This window comes from Pogonomyrmex barbatus, unplaced genomic scaffold (genome assembly GCF_055798465.1).
Source record: "Pogonomyrmex barbatus isolate J1 unplaced genomic scaffold, ASM5579846v1 scaffold3, whole genome shotgun sequence".
NCBI classification, from domain to species: domain Eukaryota; kingdom Metazoa; phylum Arthropoda; class Insecta; order Hymenoptera; family Formicidae; genus Pogonomyrmex; species Pogonomyrmex barbatus.
Window position 1 is genome coordinate 5,958,375 of NW_028297127.1, and position 16,605 is coordinate 5,974,979.

Below are 16,605 nucleotides of genomic sequence, written 5' to 3' on the forward strand. Positions count from 1 at the left end.
AAGTGCGCGGTAAACCGCGATTTAAGGAATTCCCCTCTCTCGCTAGATTAGAGTCATATAAAAAAATCCACTATGACGTTCTTTTACGACGTCATGTCGATCTCGCAGTTAGGTCTCGATTTCTCGGCACCTACGCGTGCTTTTACTGCCGGTCATGGGACGCGTGGTGAGAAATAAAATTTCGAGCAAAATCCATGAGCGAGGGTGTATTAATGAAAAATTCATCGATCCGTAAAACGTAACGGCGTAGCCGACAACGCTGTTACGTAGCGTACGTAGCCCGCATCGGTTAAATGCGCCGTTACGGTCCCGTTTTCCGGCAACCCCGTTCTGGCTTGTATATAGAACTTTTGAGCGACCAATCGAAAGTTCATGCGAAAAAAGTTTGAATAGTAAACTCCGCAGTCCTTAAGAAAAAAAAGCTTATTTATTAAATACATTTCTGGAAAATATTTTTTTCAAATATTTCTTTCTCGGCGAGGAGGATTGTTTAAAATTTATAAATTTATTTTTACCGTCGTGCATTTCTTTTTTTATTTTTTTTTAAGGACCGGCGTATCTTGACATAATAAAAACCTTGGGGTATAGACCGATACTTGAGCCTCGAGGATTTTGTCCTCGTTTGTTAATTATGCGGGCGTTACTACGTCACGACAAGGGAATTGAGCGAAAACAAGGAAGTCGTAGTTCGTATCGTTTACTCACTTATTTCACTTAAACCGTGTTAAGGCCATTTTTTACGATTAGCCAGCTCCCTACGCCAGTGTATCTTTATCTCTCCTCGAAATGTTTACAACACGCGCGAAACTGAAATAAGTCGCCGTTTCCCGTCGAAGCTAAAACAATAAATTGAACATCTGATTAATACGACTACGTCAAATTAATTCGAATTTGGATGTTATTAAAATGTATACGCATGCATCGCGCATACAAATGTTTTCCTGCTTCACGCACGATTATATATGCATCCGTGTGCGATCGATATTATGCGATGTATATATTGTGATACTGAAAAGAGAATATAAATTTATCAAGTATCGATTTTACGTTCTGCATATCGCGAAATATAATTTTTACATAATTTTTGCATAATTTCCCACTAATGAAATGCTCTCACAAGAACGCTCGATCGGATTAATTAATCAATTAGAGATTTATATTTTATTACGTATATAATTACACATTGTACAATCTATCTTGATTAATATCTATGATTAACATCTCCGATATATGGGAGAGAGAGAGGCCATTGCCACGGCGCGGAGCATCCCCTGCGCTAGCGTTTCTATGGCGTCTCGAGAATCGTTCATCAAAGCGTATAATCGATCGGGATGGAACGTATTGTCTGTCGTCAATGAGACGCAACTATATAGGTACGTGTTACACGTCCGTATGCGATATTAGACGGAAAATATGATGCCGCGGCACAACCACGCGGCGTGTACGGTGATGCGGAACGGATGCGCTCCGCCGCGGAATCCATTTCCAACTTGACGTTGAGATATATATATATATATATATATGACACCGTCAGGAAATTGGAAGTGCGCAAGGACGCGTATGTTCCATGCACGGGGTGCATTAAAAAGTCATATATTGCGCGTCCGACAGGGGTGGATGCAGCGGAAGGGATTTCCGGGGGGAGGAGAGAATCCGACTTTGCGATTTCCGACAAATATCGCGCGCAGGCGGAAGGTCTCCGCCGTAATCGTGGGTGATTTTCAAGAACAAATGAATAGAAGTCCGGTGAATTAGATCGCGTAGCAATCCGTAGTGCGCAAGACAGAATAATTCGTTTAGCGCTGCCGTTGAAATCCGTTTAAAGCTATGGCCGCGGCAATTTCCCTTCATTTACATTGGCGATAATTTGGAGAATCGACGGAGCGTGTTAATTATTTGACATAATTGAAAACTACCGCGATGGAAGAGGCATTCGCAATCGAGCGCGGACGAATTCGGACGGATAGTCGATAAGTTTTGAGTCATTCGTCCGAAACATCGATCAACTTGACTGTATTTACGTGTGTCGAATCGTGAAATTGTGGAATTGTACCGAGAAAAAAAGAAATCAACGCAAAACCGCGATTTTATTTGATAAATTTTGTATTCGGCGATACGCGCCCGGTATATCCGACGTCGTTGATGAATTTTATTTATAAAGAGCACGTCGAATAACATTTAAATAAATTAAAAATACCCGACGCATCGTGGTGAGACACCACGTGAATGACTCGAGATCGAGTAATTAAAGAATTAATTAATTCCGCAAAGAGACATCGACATTCTTTGTCCCTTTAATGGACTTCGAAACCCGAGACACTCCACATTTGCAAGTTTCAAATTCTCCGGGGAGTTTTCAGGCCAGACATGCAAATTTCAGCAATCGTTCCCCACGGAGAACGTCTGGGAAGCGGGTCATTATTTTTGCACGTATGAAGAACGATAGCGCTATTTCTTGCCGGGACATCGATAGATTCGCGAAGTGGAAAGAGCCTGGAAATCTCTTATTTATCAATGAGCTCGCAATACATTTTTAAAGCGCGTTTCATTAGAGCAAAAAACCTTATGAGGAAAAAACCGACCGTATCCTGAAATTACGTAATGCAGTATTCTATTTGCGAAGCAGTCGCAGTGATCCTTGCGCGGAAAAGTGTACTCTCCCACATTCGTCTGGTTATAGAGAGACGAGCTCTGACGTGAGTTGCGAGTTTGAAAACGATTTGCAGAGCAAACTTTTCGAAAACAGCGATCCGTTTACGACACGGCACGGTAGTTTTCGACCCAGTTGCGAAATTTTTAACGGGGAAGCGCAGTCCTCGATGGCGAGTCGGCCGAAGTAGCAGATAATCTGCATGCAACTACGGCGGCGGAGGCGCAATTAAAATCGCAACTACACACGGCAACGAGGTTCATAATCGTAAACTGCATTCTCCGCGAGAATATTACGCGTAACTGCGGCACACGTACAAGCAAATACAAGCTGCGACCGGTGAGAAAAAAATTCTTACTGCGATCTTCCTCTGCGCGCCAGCGGCAGACACTTTGTATTCTACTCTATTCGTAATTAGCTTTATCGCTACTTGGTGTAATGATAAGTAACGGGCAAGAAAACACGGGGAAAACCGTACAAACGGTTCGTGAGAAAATAAATTCCATTATGTCTACGATAACCGAGCGATAAATATTCAATTTTAATCGCCACGAGAATGAGAAAGATATATGCGATTATTTTTAACGCCACGTGCCAACTGAAGAGGATATCTAATAATTTTTAGTCAAACGTGGAGTTGATTCCGTGTATCGTGTATTTGAATTACTCGGATTTTTTTTTTTTTTTTTTTGCGTCGTATTGTACAGAAATTCCGATATTCCACTCGCGCTGGCTGCGCTTTGTAATGCACAGTTTTTCTACGTCGATAACATACATAATTAGAGTGCTAGTTGCTTTTCAGTAATTTGAAAAACGAGTAGATACAAGCTGTAAGAAATATAAGAATCGCCGTTGAAAAGGACTCATGGTGTTTAATTATTTCAAGCAATACTTTGATCTGTTTGATGTAGCAGCGGTTTTAAAATTTTCCACGTTTGATCAGACCGGACTTTTCAGTTTTCTAAAAAAAATTATGTTTCTCGAAGTTCTTACGGAAGGATACAAAATATGTTTCATAAAAGTTTCAGATGTATCTCTCCACTCACCAACATTTAGTTTCAGACCAGCTGATGGAAAACATCAAATATTTAAAAATAGTATCTGAAAAGAACTTCGAATATTAAATATAATTTATAACGTAAATATAATTCATAACATGTTCGTATAATAATAAACCTAATAACCTTCAACAGTCTAGTTATATTATGTTTAATAATAAGAGTCAAGTGCCTCGAGGCAGAATATGATAATTCAATTTAGAATTCAATTCTATTATAATGTAATAAACATGACTTGATTTACAATACAAGTTAAATGTCAAAATAAAATTCTATTTTATGACTATATACAACGTGCATTTAATATGCGTGCATTTGCGTTTTAATATTATATTAAATATTTATGAGTATTCTAATTTTTTTCATCAAATATACTTTTATATACAATACATAAAATTATTAATATATTTCCATTTCTCGAATCCTGGCACGAATGTTAGAAATGATCTCGATTATAAAAGAAAATTGAATCATTCTTTTCTATGGAATTCTTTTACTATTAGTCTATCATCAGCTTCGCGTGTTGAAATAATAAAAGAGCTCTTAATGTCGAAAATGTTTAATGTACCACGGATATATCTTCCGACCAAAATGTTATCTCGGAAAGTTCGCGCAATAAGTCGGGGCAATCCCTTTAACGGAAAAAAAAAATCTTCTCCGGAGAACAGAACTCGTTCTGTGAAACCAAAGCGGGACGATGCTCGCTCCCGCGGGATATATGGGAAAACGCTGGCGAGGTAAGGACGAAGGAAGATTTCTCGAGAGAAGAGATGAGAGGATAATGCATTTTCTCCCTCGCCCGGTTCGTCGCCAATGCTTCTTTACGTTGCCATCGTTATGTCCGCATTATACAGTCGTTGCCGCCGACTGCACCAATGGTTTTTCATTGCAAAATATGCTGGCGCTTCATTTGGAATTCCATGGGAAACGACCGTGCCATGAATCTCATCTTCAAACAGGGATTCTGACGAATCATTTGCACGAATAGCGAAGACAATTCTTTATATTTGCGAAGAAAATTACGTGATTGCCCTTCGCAGGCTCTGAAATAACTCCGACACCGTTATTTTTACTTAATGTAATTATCTGTGCGAGAACAATCCGTAAATTTCGTCATTTAAATATATGTCGCTGGCAGTGCTTTAATATCACGATTTAATGTCAAATTAATGAATCAGCATCAAATACGTCGAGATTACTCGAAAAGGATAAATCTGCTCGTGAAATGGCCCGCGAATATTCATTACGCGCGATTGTTAACAAGCGGGCATGACAATTTTATCATTATCAGGTGAGAATCGTAACGATTTGCTGGGCTTCAAAATTTCGCTTTATGCGCGCATGCATTTAATTATTGCCGCTTACACGCACATTAATGACGTTGTGTATAAAGTATATATTTCACCACTAATACATAAATTACAACGTGTATGCGCGCGTTAAATTTCACCGAACCTTGTACTCTGAATTAAACAACAATCTACAACAAAATGTTATTGTTGGCGAGAGAGTTATTAATTTAAAAAAAAAATTACATAAATTGATTTATGTAACTTTACACGTGCACGAGAGCCAATTTCTCAAGAAATTTTATTAACTGTATCAAGAATGCCAATAAAACTACGCGTTTATCGGTATACTTGGTAAATAAATTACTACATCCAAGTTTATTAAAGAGAGTATATCACTTTATACCCGGAGAAAATATTAAAGTAAAGATAGCAATAAAGTTCTTTTGATATTTTCAAATATATACTGATATTATGACTGAAATTACAATATTTTTATTCAAAAAATGTTATCTTTTATTTTACAAAGAATTATTATAATTATAAATATTTTAATGTATAATTTAAAAAAATTAAATTCTACGAAGAAGAAATTTTATAAACTGAATTATTACTTTTATACAACTTATCTGTTTTATAATATTTCTAGTTACTACTACTAATTACTATTATTTAATTAAAAAGTTATTACATTAATATGAATTTAAACATAATAATAATTAAAAATTAATTAATTACTGCTATAATTTATTATTATTACTACATTAATTATAAGCGTTGTTATATACATTGCAAGCTTTCGCATATATATAACGTTCAAAATATGCGTTATAACTTTTACTAATGTGATAACAAAAATAAAAGTAAAACTAAAATAAAAAACTGATATACTAAATATAACTGACTGTACTGATTTGCCAATTTACACAGCAATAAACTACTAGTCTAATATCGTCATGCTCCAATTTTGTAGCATGATGTGTCGTAAAAAGGAATCCATCTTTTATGCAATTTATACGACAATATTCCCTCCGCGTACAATCATCAAGTTCGCCATTGTTTTAGCTTGGCATACGACGCATTTACCATGAAGAGATTGCTGCAGTTTCGTGTGTCGCTCGAAGCTGCATCGCGTGTATATCGACTGTTGTCCTGTGTAAAAGGTCTGATATGTGTCGTGCGCACGTGTCGGGGCATAGACATTAGATCCTATATACTGAATCCAGCGATGCAAGCTTGATCTGTCAGCTACATCGAGTGACGCAGTGCGAAATTGAGAAAATAAATGCGGAGGCGTGCGCGAATAGGTCGCGTCAGGGGCGATTATCGCGTTCGAAATATTAAAATATTTATCGAACATCGATCACATTATGGCGATCGTCTCATCGGATCTCGTTTCGTGTAGAAGTGAGAAGGTGAGAAATCCGTGCGTGCGATCTTCCAGGCGATCTTCCATCGTAATTTATTCGAGAGGGCACAGGGGGTGTGTTTGTAAGAGGCGAGATATTAAAATGGGAATGTTCTCCTTTGGACTCGTGTAAAAATTCATCTGTGGAGGTGTTCGGTGGAGCAGCGCGCAGTTTAACGCATCACTTGATATTCGTTCCATAATTTAATAACACTGCGTTATCAGCCGCACGCTGCAATTTATCACCACGTGATGCGCGACGCCACGCGATAAATTTTTGCGACCGCTGACATTTCACGAACGCCCATTTCGCTCCGTATCCGGGTGGTAATTTTCAAACGGGCGCTAAGCCCGAGATGGATTTATCATTAACTCGGAAATCCGTTATAATGATTGCAAACAAAAGTAAATCTGCTTGATGCCGCGAGTACTCGCATGGATTTTTGCACGTATTAAAGCACGTCATTTATGTTACGTAAAAAAGCCGTGTGCTTAGCATATGTTTCACATTAATAAATTCATATCCGCGCATCTCGTTATTATTGTACATTTTAAAAAGATATGATATTAATGCGGCATTACTTCAAAAGAAAATGCTAACGTGCGTCCCGTTGTAAAATATAGTTGTTAATTAATTCTCGTTAGCGTATTATAAATGAGCTCGCTGAATTTTCTCACGAGTGCCTCTCGACAGAACGCGCCTTGTTTCCTCATTATTCGATTTGCACACAAAATTTTACTGAATAGACACTCGCGGTCGATCGGGAGTATTGATACTCCTTCCCGCTTGATTGAGACACATTGATAATTGAGTTTCACACGACTAATTGCGTCGGAGGCAAATAAGCATCGTAACAATATGACAAAAAAAAAATCTATTTTTTTAGCCACGTGCATCCTATTTGTATCCATATATTTTCTTTCGGTACGTACAACACGTTTAAATTTCAATCACGGAAACGTTACCGCAGTTTTTCGAACGTTCGTCCACGAAATTTTTTTTTTTTTTTATTTGATGTATCGATTTTCCACTGGTTCTTTGGGTAGATTTTTTTTACATAAAATGGATCAATAACTTTAATGTGTGTGCGTATACATATGTACATATATATATATATATATATATATATATATATATATACACATACGTGTATGTATATACGTATGTATATATAAGCGCTATGTGGCACTGATATTGCTGAAGACTAATGTTTGACGAAATAAAAATCAGAATATTTCACGATCAAATAGGATAAATGTTAGCATGAAACTTACACGGGTCGGTATTTTCTGTTCCGTTTATCTTGTAAAACTTCATCCAAAATCCGACTCACTGGTCAAGCCGCTTGTTTTTATATCCCGCGATGAGAGAGAAATGCCCATTCGATGATAACGATTTGAAACTATATCTCATGGACCATTGCGCGCCAACTAGTTAAATTATTTAACTGCTCTCCTGATAATGAATAAACTACGAAAGCAAATGTCCTTTTCTCTTTTATCCGTTTTGCACCATTAACGTCGACCGATTTACGACAACAATGGATGAAAATTATAATGGTGGGATAATTTTAATACATCGAAAATTCATCAAAGACGGCAGCCAAATTACTCGTCACATCGCGCAAATTCAAACGTCATTAGACACCGAGATTATATTTCATAGAGATAATACGAACCGCATTATACCGAGTCGCTTTCATAATGATGATTACGACACTCCGTTATCTCGTGTACATAATTTCTAACTTGACTCTAAACTGGTGTGACGTTCGATCGTGACTTTTATCACGTCCGATTGAAAGTAACTTCGCCTTTAACGAAGCGGAATGTAATTTCGTTATCGATTTGCAGCACAGAGATGCAATTTCGCGTTACGCCGAGGTCACTGAAAAGCGTCATGGAAAGCCACAAAAATGAGACGGAGCTTTTCCATTTCCAGCGGCGTCGTCAAAGGAAAATGTATCGACGTCGATTAACCGTGCGAGATGCTATTTCCCACTCGTCGAACTCATCAAATTAACATCACGGTCAACGTATATTGCGGCACTGTAAAACAACTCTTACCCCTCGCTTAAAAACGTTAATCAACGTTTCATAACTTTCCAATCACAAATTACGCGAAGATTTTTTTTTTTTTAATATTTCAACGATATTTTTTAAGCAATATTTCGTAGCTCGTTTCTCACGAGAATACGCTACTTCTCGCAAAAGGTCCTCACGACGTAAAGGAAGGACACGAACTGAAAGAAAGGCTCGTAACAGATGTGGTGTGCTGTTAAGCATCCGAGCATGACATCAGGGCAGGTGAGTTCGAATTTCGTTAGACTCAGGGGCGTATTGCCTGGTAGGTTTTAGGTCGCGAGCGAAACATTTGCGTTTCAAACATTTGCATTCCCGCGTTTTTTTTTTTAATAGCCGTTCTGAAAATATATTTTTGTAAGTTAATAACATAAAGCTATGTGATTTTTAAATATTTTTGTATATTTTAAAATATTTTTTCTGCAGAATATTTTTCTGTTTTTAAGTCGCAGTGACTGCGGAGAAATAAAAATATATGCAGAAAAATATATAAAAATTAAATAAATATGACTTCAGCAAAGCACGTTGCGTAATATTTGAAAAATTAGTATAAGTTTAGGGAAAGGAATAAATATCAACATTTAATATTAACTTTGATATTCTCTGTGGTGCTTAATATTTCTTGCTTATAAAATCCTTTGATTTTATTAGAATTATATTATGATATTAATTTCCCATTAAAAGAACACATAAAACAAATCTAATTAAAGAACTTATTTTATTAAAAAATTCCAAGAAAAAATAATATGAGTTCATCGGTAGTTGGTTATTATCAGAATCATATTTTCCTACATTGCAATTTTTATACAATTATAAAATATGTATTTAATTCAGAAATTTTTCATAATTTCCATTCATGGAAATGTTGGAGTTTTATTAGAAACTTCCACATTAGCGGTATAAAAGTAATCATATTGTACGCACAAATTACTTATTATTGTTCAATTACATATCACTTTTATTATTACATTCGTAGAAACTTTTTCAGACTTTATAAAAGAGCTACTAGTCGTTCAACAAACTCGCCCATCTGTTTCCGACTTAATAAGCTCCGTGTACGATACAAAACTTTATTATTATATTTTTTCTAATTAAAATCTAATTAAAATTTTGTCGTTATTTTCGAAATCGAGAGTAAAAGCAATTAGCAGCAACCGCTCCTTTTAGAAAGACATATGCGATAATAGAAGGAGATATGCGAAATTATTAGGACACCCGTTATATCGATCTTGCTTCGCAGGTGCCGCCCTTTTCCGGAGTGTTTTTCTCACACTGCACGGTGAACAGAGAAGTGAACAACGAGCGAACTCGTAACGGAAACTTTACTCGTAACTCGATGCAAAATTTGAAAAGAACGGAAGTAGGACAATTACGCGATGGGTGGAACAATCGGAAACTTCCATGATTTCCGACCGTCTTAAACCCGTCCCTTCGTAAGATCGTAAGCTTAGATCACGATCTCTCGTACGCGATACGTGAGCGAAGGATGAAAGCGCGAAGGAGATGTATAATTAAAAAACGAACTTTGCCCCGAAGCGTAGATGACAGACCACTCTGGAAATCTGGTCGATGACAAAAAGAAAAAACTATATAAAATACTGCGACGTTGGTACGGAGTGGGAAGAAGGATTGTTGGTTCCTTGCCCTTTATTATGTTTCCTTGTCTCGCATTGCTGACAGTGCGGAATAAGGGAAGCCCGCCATGCATACAGATCATTCCTGGATTCTGAATAATCCAAGTCGACTCACTTAAAATAGGGCTATGCGACTTAAATTTATGGGAAAAGGAAAGATAAATGGGGGGGGGAAAAAAAGCGGAGAGAGAGTTCATAGGAAAGGGTCCATTTATGTAACTATGAAATTTGAAAGACGTTCAGACATAAAGTTTCGTAGCACGAGAAAAGGCATTCGTGAAAATGAAATTTTCATATGGACGCTTTCGAGACACATTCACAGATTAGATGTTACCGAGGGAAGACTTAATTTAAGATTTAATTAAAAATACGGGAAGGAGCTGAAGAAAATATGTTCGTGAAAATTATAATTGTGGCACATGGCTCGAGGTAAATTGTATAATTTAATTTAGGTCAGGTAGAGAGAAAAAACTAATTTCTAAGGAAAATCTGGGAGAATCTCATTTCCGCCTGTCACCTCCGATCACGACTCTTCGATGGTTGTGTTCAACATATTTACATAATCCGATCTTATGGATGTGCTCTGTGCAATCGATGCATAATATTAAGTCTCATAACTTGACGGTAATTGCTGTTTTTCATCAAGAGATTGGTGTCGAGAAGGTACATTCTCTCTCTTTCCTTTCCCCTTCGATCCGCCATCATTCTCTTTCTCGCGGAAAGAGAAAGACAGAGATTAATATAAATTAATACTACTATAAATCTGGTTGGATGCTGCAGCGGATGCTTGCCGGTATTGAAACATCAGTTTTAAAATAAATTTTTAAATAATAACTGATAAACTCGGATACATAACGTCACTGATTTTATTAAATTTAATTAAAAGATTCTCATTGATTAATTCAATTTGTGATATATCATTGCCGGGTTTATTATTTATTACGTCATAAATGACATGTCGGTTCGACGTATTATTAAAAAATGAATAATTCTCCTAATTAATTTTATTTAATTTTATATTTTAATTTCAAGAAAATGTTCAAAAATTAATGGTCCGATTTCAATAGTAATAAATCAGATAAAGAGTAATGCGAAATCAAAGTGACTTCTAGCTAGATTGTTATAATTTCATTAAGGTTAGGAAAAATTTAAATCGCCTAGATTGTCACATGCAGATTCGCTTTCATTCGGTTCGCAATACGTTGCACCGAATCACTTTTCTCGCCTTCCTTGCCGCGGAATTTGTTTAAAATCTCGCGCGATGTCGTCGTTCGACAGAACGAGCGACGGGTTAAATCGTGTCGTGTATGGCTGTCTCCCAGCTACTTTTAGCCAGAATCGAGGTAAAACGTTCACGGCAGAACGCGGACCCTCTCCACGAGAGTGAAAGCAAATCGTCTCTAGGGACGGGCGATGTATCTTGCGTAATCGATTGGAAGTTATGATCCTTCAGATCGGTCATTCGTCTTTCGACGTTACGTGGCTCGGATAAATAATGTACGGGGACAGTGAGAAACGAGACGTCTGAATCTTCCTTCCATCTTCCTTCGGTGGAAATCGCGCGTCGTAAAACGGCCGACTTTCGGTCACAATATAAATTGTGCTACACGTATAAGGCGGGATATACGTAATAAAGCGTGTAATGAAGCCTTCTCGGAAGGCCTCGGGCCTCCTGTCAGTCAGCGCGCGTCATCGGCCCCGAGGATTTCTCAAGGCGACCTCGCGAAGCGAACGACGTTCCTCCTCGGCCTCGGCCTCGGCCTCGGCCTCGGCTCGGAGCGGGTCTATCGTCGTAATTCAATCACCGTTTTCCCCTCGCTGAGAACTAACCGCCCGCAATTCGCCGAGTAATCGGATTGACCGGCGGGGGCATTTCGCCGCCGTGTGTCTCGAGGGGTCTCCTCGTTAAAACTCACCGGCGGCGGCGCCGTTGCACGTCGTTGCACCGAATGCAGAAACCGGTTTGTACGCCGCGCGACGATTCCCGATGCATTCGTGATGCGGCCCGCGAGGTCCTCCACTTCCTCGCGCCCCCCGGCTCCCTCAAAGCCCACCCTCATGCATTTTCGACGGTGCGGCGGCTCTCCGGTCCCGTGGACATGTCTCACGAGGATCCCGATGTTTCTCGAAGCCCGCCATGTCGTCGCCCACGATCGGTCGATCGGAGAATCGCAACGCTATCGATGATCGTCTCTCTCTCTCGTCGGCGTTGGCTCGCCTCCTCCTCCTCCTCCTCCGCTTTCGGAGCACCACGAAATCGAAAGTTCTCGGCACTCGTCGAGCGTCACGGCACGCGACTTTTTAAATGTTCCGCACTCTCGTTTATCACGGAGAGATATTCCTTCTCTCACATTCCGTTTCACTTACCGATTTATTAAGTCACGGAGCGACTGACTTTTACGGGCGATTTCACTTAATTATCATTTACCGTCGTTAGGAAACGACAGTTATTCCATTCTTTTTTTTTTTACGTATGATAATTAATAATTGTTTAATGAATTATAAAATTACGAGGAAGACGAAAGAGAGCAACCGCCGTCGCGGAGAGAAAACTCGCTCGAGTCCGGACCGTCCGGTATCGTCGATTTTTAATCGCGATTCATTGGTACCGGAACGCGATCGCGTGGAACACGCGTGGTGCCTATCACGCATGACAACTGGTCTTCTTTGTTCACTATCGCGAACCTTCCTCAGCAGGCGCTCCGAGTGCGCAGGAGCGATCGCCGCGAACTGTACAGGTCGTTCAGACGCGCGACTCGAACACCTTCCTGCCTTCCTGCCTTCAGACAGGAGAACGTAAACAAAGCGCAGGAGACGATTGGCTGAGGAGTGACCTGTCTGGGCAGGTATATCGTTGCATTTCTCCTCAGGTGTACACTCAGCTTTCTGGTTTCAACACTTTCAGGCGCAGCCCGGGCATCGCCGGTTGCACGAGGCTGCAATAAGGATCGTCATTTCGCAGGAGGCATTAGTTCTAGCGGATAAGCTTCCGCAGGATGAAGCACCGTTTGTGCGGAAGATTATTAAACCGATTACGCTTTACCCATTACTTCGGGATTTAAAGCACCGCTGAACGACGAGTCTTACGAAGCTCCGGAAAAACTTCAGAATTGTAGACAATTGCATTCGAAATTGCGAAATCTTCTCGGCGACAAATTCCTTTTGAGGGAAATATCGTTAGGTATTAAATGATCAAATTTAAATCAATTCCTTTAGATAACATTTTTTATTATTTTTAGCTTTCGGATTTCGGATTTATTATTTTAACAAAATAGATGTAAAAAAAAAAACAATCCGTTGAATCAATCCATTTTTTAATAAATTGGTTTGTTGTTACGCGTAATAACAAGCTTCCATGTAAGCGTTGCTCCGAGTGATAACAAATTATTGGTAGAAAGTAATAAACGTGAAGCTATACAAACGTATATGTACGTAATTGTGTTAGTAATTTTTTACTCGAATCAAAGAGTTATTGTCGTATGCTATTAATAAATATCGAGAGACATGGATGGTCGTGGCTCGTCGCCAAGTTTCACGAGTTAAAACAACTTTAAATCAGATCTGCCGTATTTCTATTATTTCTTCAGTTTTATTATTTCTATATTATTTCTTTATTTAATGAAAATTTTTTTATTTTAGTTAAATATTAACACTACATATTAATTAACACTACATATTGTGTATGAGCAGTGATGATCTAGAAATGATTGCAGATGATTCAAATTTGGTGGACTTTGACATTATAAATTTAATAGTGATAGTAGTAATCTGATTGGCAAAGATTTTAAAGTCTGATTTAGATGATTAATGCAATTTATGTACGCAGTCATAGTCAATGTATTATACATAGCACATAATTATAAATGCAAATTAATCCGGATATTGTCATATCTCTCGATAAGTGTCGTTAAAATTGATTGAAGTTGCAATAGGCGCATCTCGATATTCTGGACAATTTATCGTGCACTACAACATTTCAATTGCAATTTCGTATACAATATTATCGCGAACGAGATTCAGGTGGACTCGTTCAGATAACTCGCAGTAAAATAAAAAGTAACCCCATTTCAAATCCAGAAAAGAGAAATCATTTCAAATAGCTTTCCAACAGAATGTTTGATGTTAAATACAATTCCAGCTTTCAAAATACTCTACCTGAAAATTGAGATAAAAATTGTACAAAAAATACTATTTTAACATACTTCTACACCTATGACACACGATATGTCAGAAAAATTCTATTTTATTTAAAACAAAAACAAATTTATTGTTAAAATTATTTGAAAAGAATTTGTCGTCATTGTTAATACAAAATTTTCGTAACTAATTGGTGAATTTATTACGTTATAAATAATAATAATTGTATCACAAGTTGTAGATAAAAATAAATTTTATGTTTTATTTATTCAGTCAGTTTATTTATTTATTCAAATATAAGGATTTTTCATTACATATTTTATATAAAAGTAATATACTCAAAATAATAAAATATAAGAAATGCCAAAATTTACAAATTTTTATTAAAATTTTCATACTATTGTAGTTTCACAATATAAAAATTTTCAAATTTGTTATAATGTTGATTTATATTTCTGAAAAATTATTACTTTTCAGAGTATTTTTCTGTTGAAAAGTTATTACTTGTTGAAAATTGACAAATACATAGCAAATATAATATTATTCGTAGTCTTTGAGGGCTTACTTAATAATGTTCCTGCGATGCAATAGATCCAATATTCGATCATGGAAATCGTGTTAACCGGAATCTCCATAACAAATTCTCTTTGAAGATTGACAGCTTCGATAACATATCTAATTTATATACACATATAAATTATATATACATATTTAATTTCGGAATAGAACTCCAAAAAAGTTTGCAATACTTAATAATTTTTAATCTAATAACTTTTATAATTTCCAAAAATTTGAAGTTAAATAATTGTACATATCAATATAAATATAATTGTAATATAACATAAATACATATAGTTGTGTATATAAAAAAAAGTTGTTACGAAGAAACAACATTATTTTAATTTGTCATGTTACATTCTCTCTCTCTCTCTCTCTCTCTCTCTCTCTCTCTCTCTCTCTCTCTCTCTCTCCTTTTCTCTTCTCTCCTTTTCTGTGTCTATTGTGAAATATAAATTTATATTCAAATACTCGATGAAAAAAATCTAACGTTTAATTGATGTAAAATTGTCTATCTGATAGCTCACAAAAATATCTACAAAATGGCAAGTTTCTCTAATTCATTAAGATAATTATAAATATGGTGGACATAACAGACCGTAGCCGTACGAGCTATCAGAGTCCCGATAACAACGTCCTTCTTGCAATTTAACTTTAAGCCACAGCAGTCTCCGGTGACTCGAAACTTTCTATCATGGGCTTATCCTTGAGCGGAATGTTGTCGAGAAACACTTTTATCATAAATGGTGGTTATAGGCAAACTTGTCTCGTTAAACCAAACAGCATTGTTCCCCCGAAAGAAAAGAAAAACTGGATATTTGGTATCAAATCGTAAAGAGCGTGTCATCTTATAAATATTCATTTTTGTATTTGCATTTACTTAACCCATAAAGTCTAAACTTTATGACATTAACGCAGCATTTAAAAACGATACCACGTTTTATGATTGACCGTATTATTGTCACCGGCAATAAAAAGCGGAAAAACAAAATATCAAAATCCAATTTGCAAGTAAAGGTCGTTATATTAAATCAAGTTTTCCTTCCGTGACTGATACACCATTGTTTAATCCATATTGCAGTCACTTTTTTTATGGACAAGTATTAAAAAGGTGAGGCTTACGATGTCATAAAATATCTTTTGTCTCTTTGACGATACGTTGTAAAGTCGTTCATATTACATTTTTGCAACCGTTACTCGTACTTTAAGCTTTATAGAACAGTTTCATACGCACACGGATCATTCATACGCACACGTGTAAGCTTGGTAAATATCATGGGGCTTTATACGGTGAATATAAATAGAAGACTATAATATAAATAATATCTGCCATAAAATATATATATATATATATATATATATATATATATATATATATATATATATATATTAATAAGTGCATGTGAAATCGCGTTCGATGAATAATTGAAATCCACAACTTGCGCCGTTACGTTATTACGCGCGATTATCGGGAAGCTGCAAATTCGGCCATATATTAAATTACAAGCGATGACGATTCGCTTGAACTCGATTAACCGCGAAACTTGTAAACTCCGCGCGGATATACATTAATCAATCATTTAAATCTGCCGGGATGAGTTTCGTGAGCGGCGAAAGAAGCGCCTCGCGAAGAAACCCGTTTCCTCCTGACAGCGTACAAGCAAGATTCTCCGTTGATTAAAACGCAAAGAGAAAATTTGTTTCCTCCATATTTTAATTACAGATTCTCCTCTACGCGCCTAAGATCGCGCGTTTCGCATTTCTAAGGTTCTGCCCTATCCGTTTATAA

General features: G+C 37.2%; 1 protein-coding gene and 1 long non-coding RNA gene across 7 annotated transcripts in view; one reads left to right on the top strand and one right to left on the bottom strand.

The window, feature by feature from the left end:
* Window positions 1-16,605, top strand: part of LOC148935965 (uncharacterized) — a 154,546-nt gene that overhangs the window by 65,168 nt on the left and 72,773 nt on the right. The gene's annotated exons all lie outside the window — the stretch shown is intronic.
* wake (ankyrin repeat and fibronectin type III domain containing protein wide awake) overlaps window positions 1-16,605 on the bottom strand; it is an 83,812-nt gene that overhangs the window by 22,789 nt on the left and 44,418 nt on the right. The window lies entirely within an intron of this gene.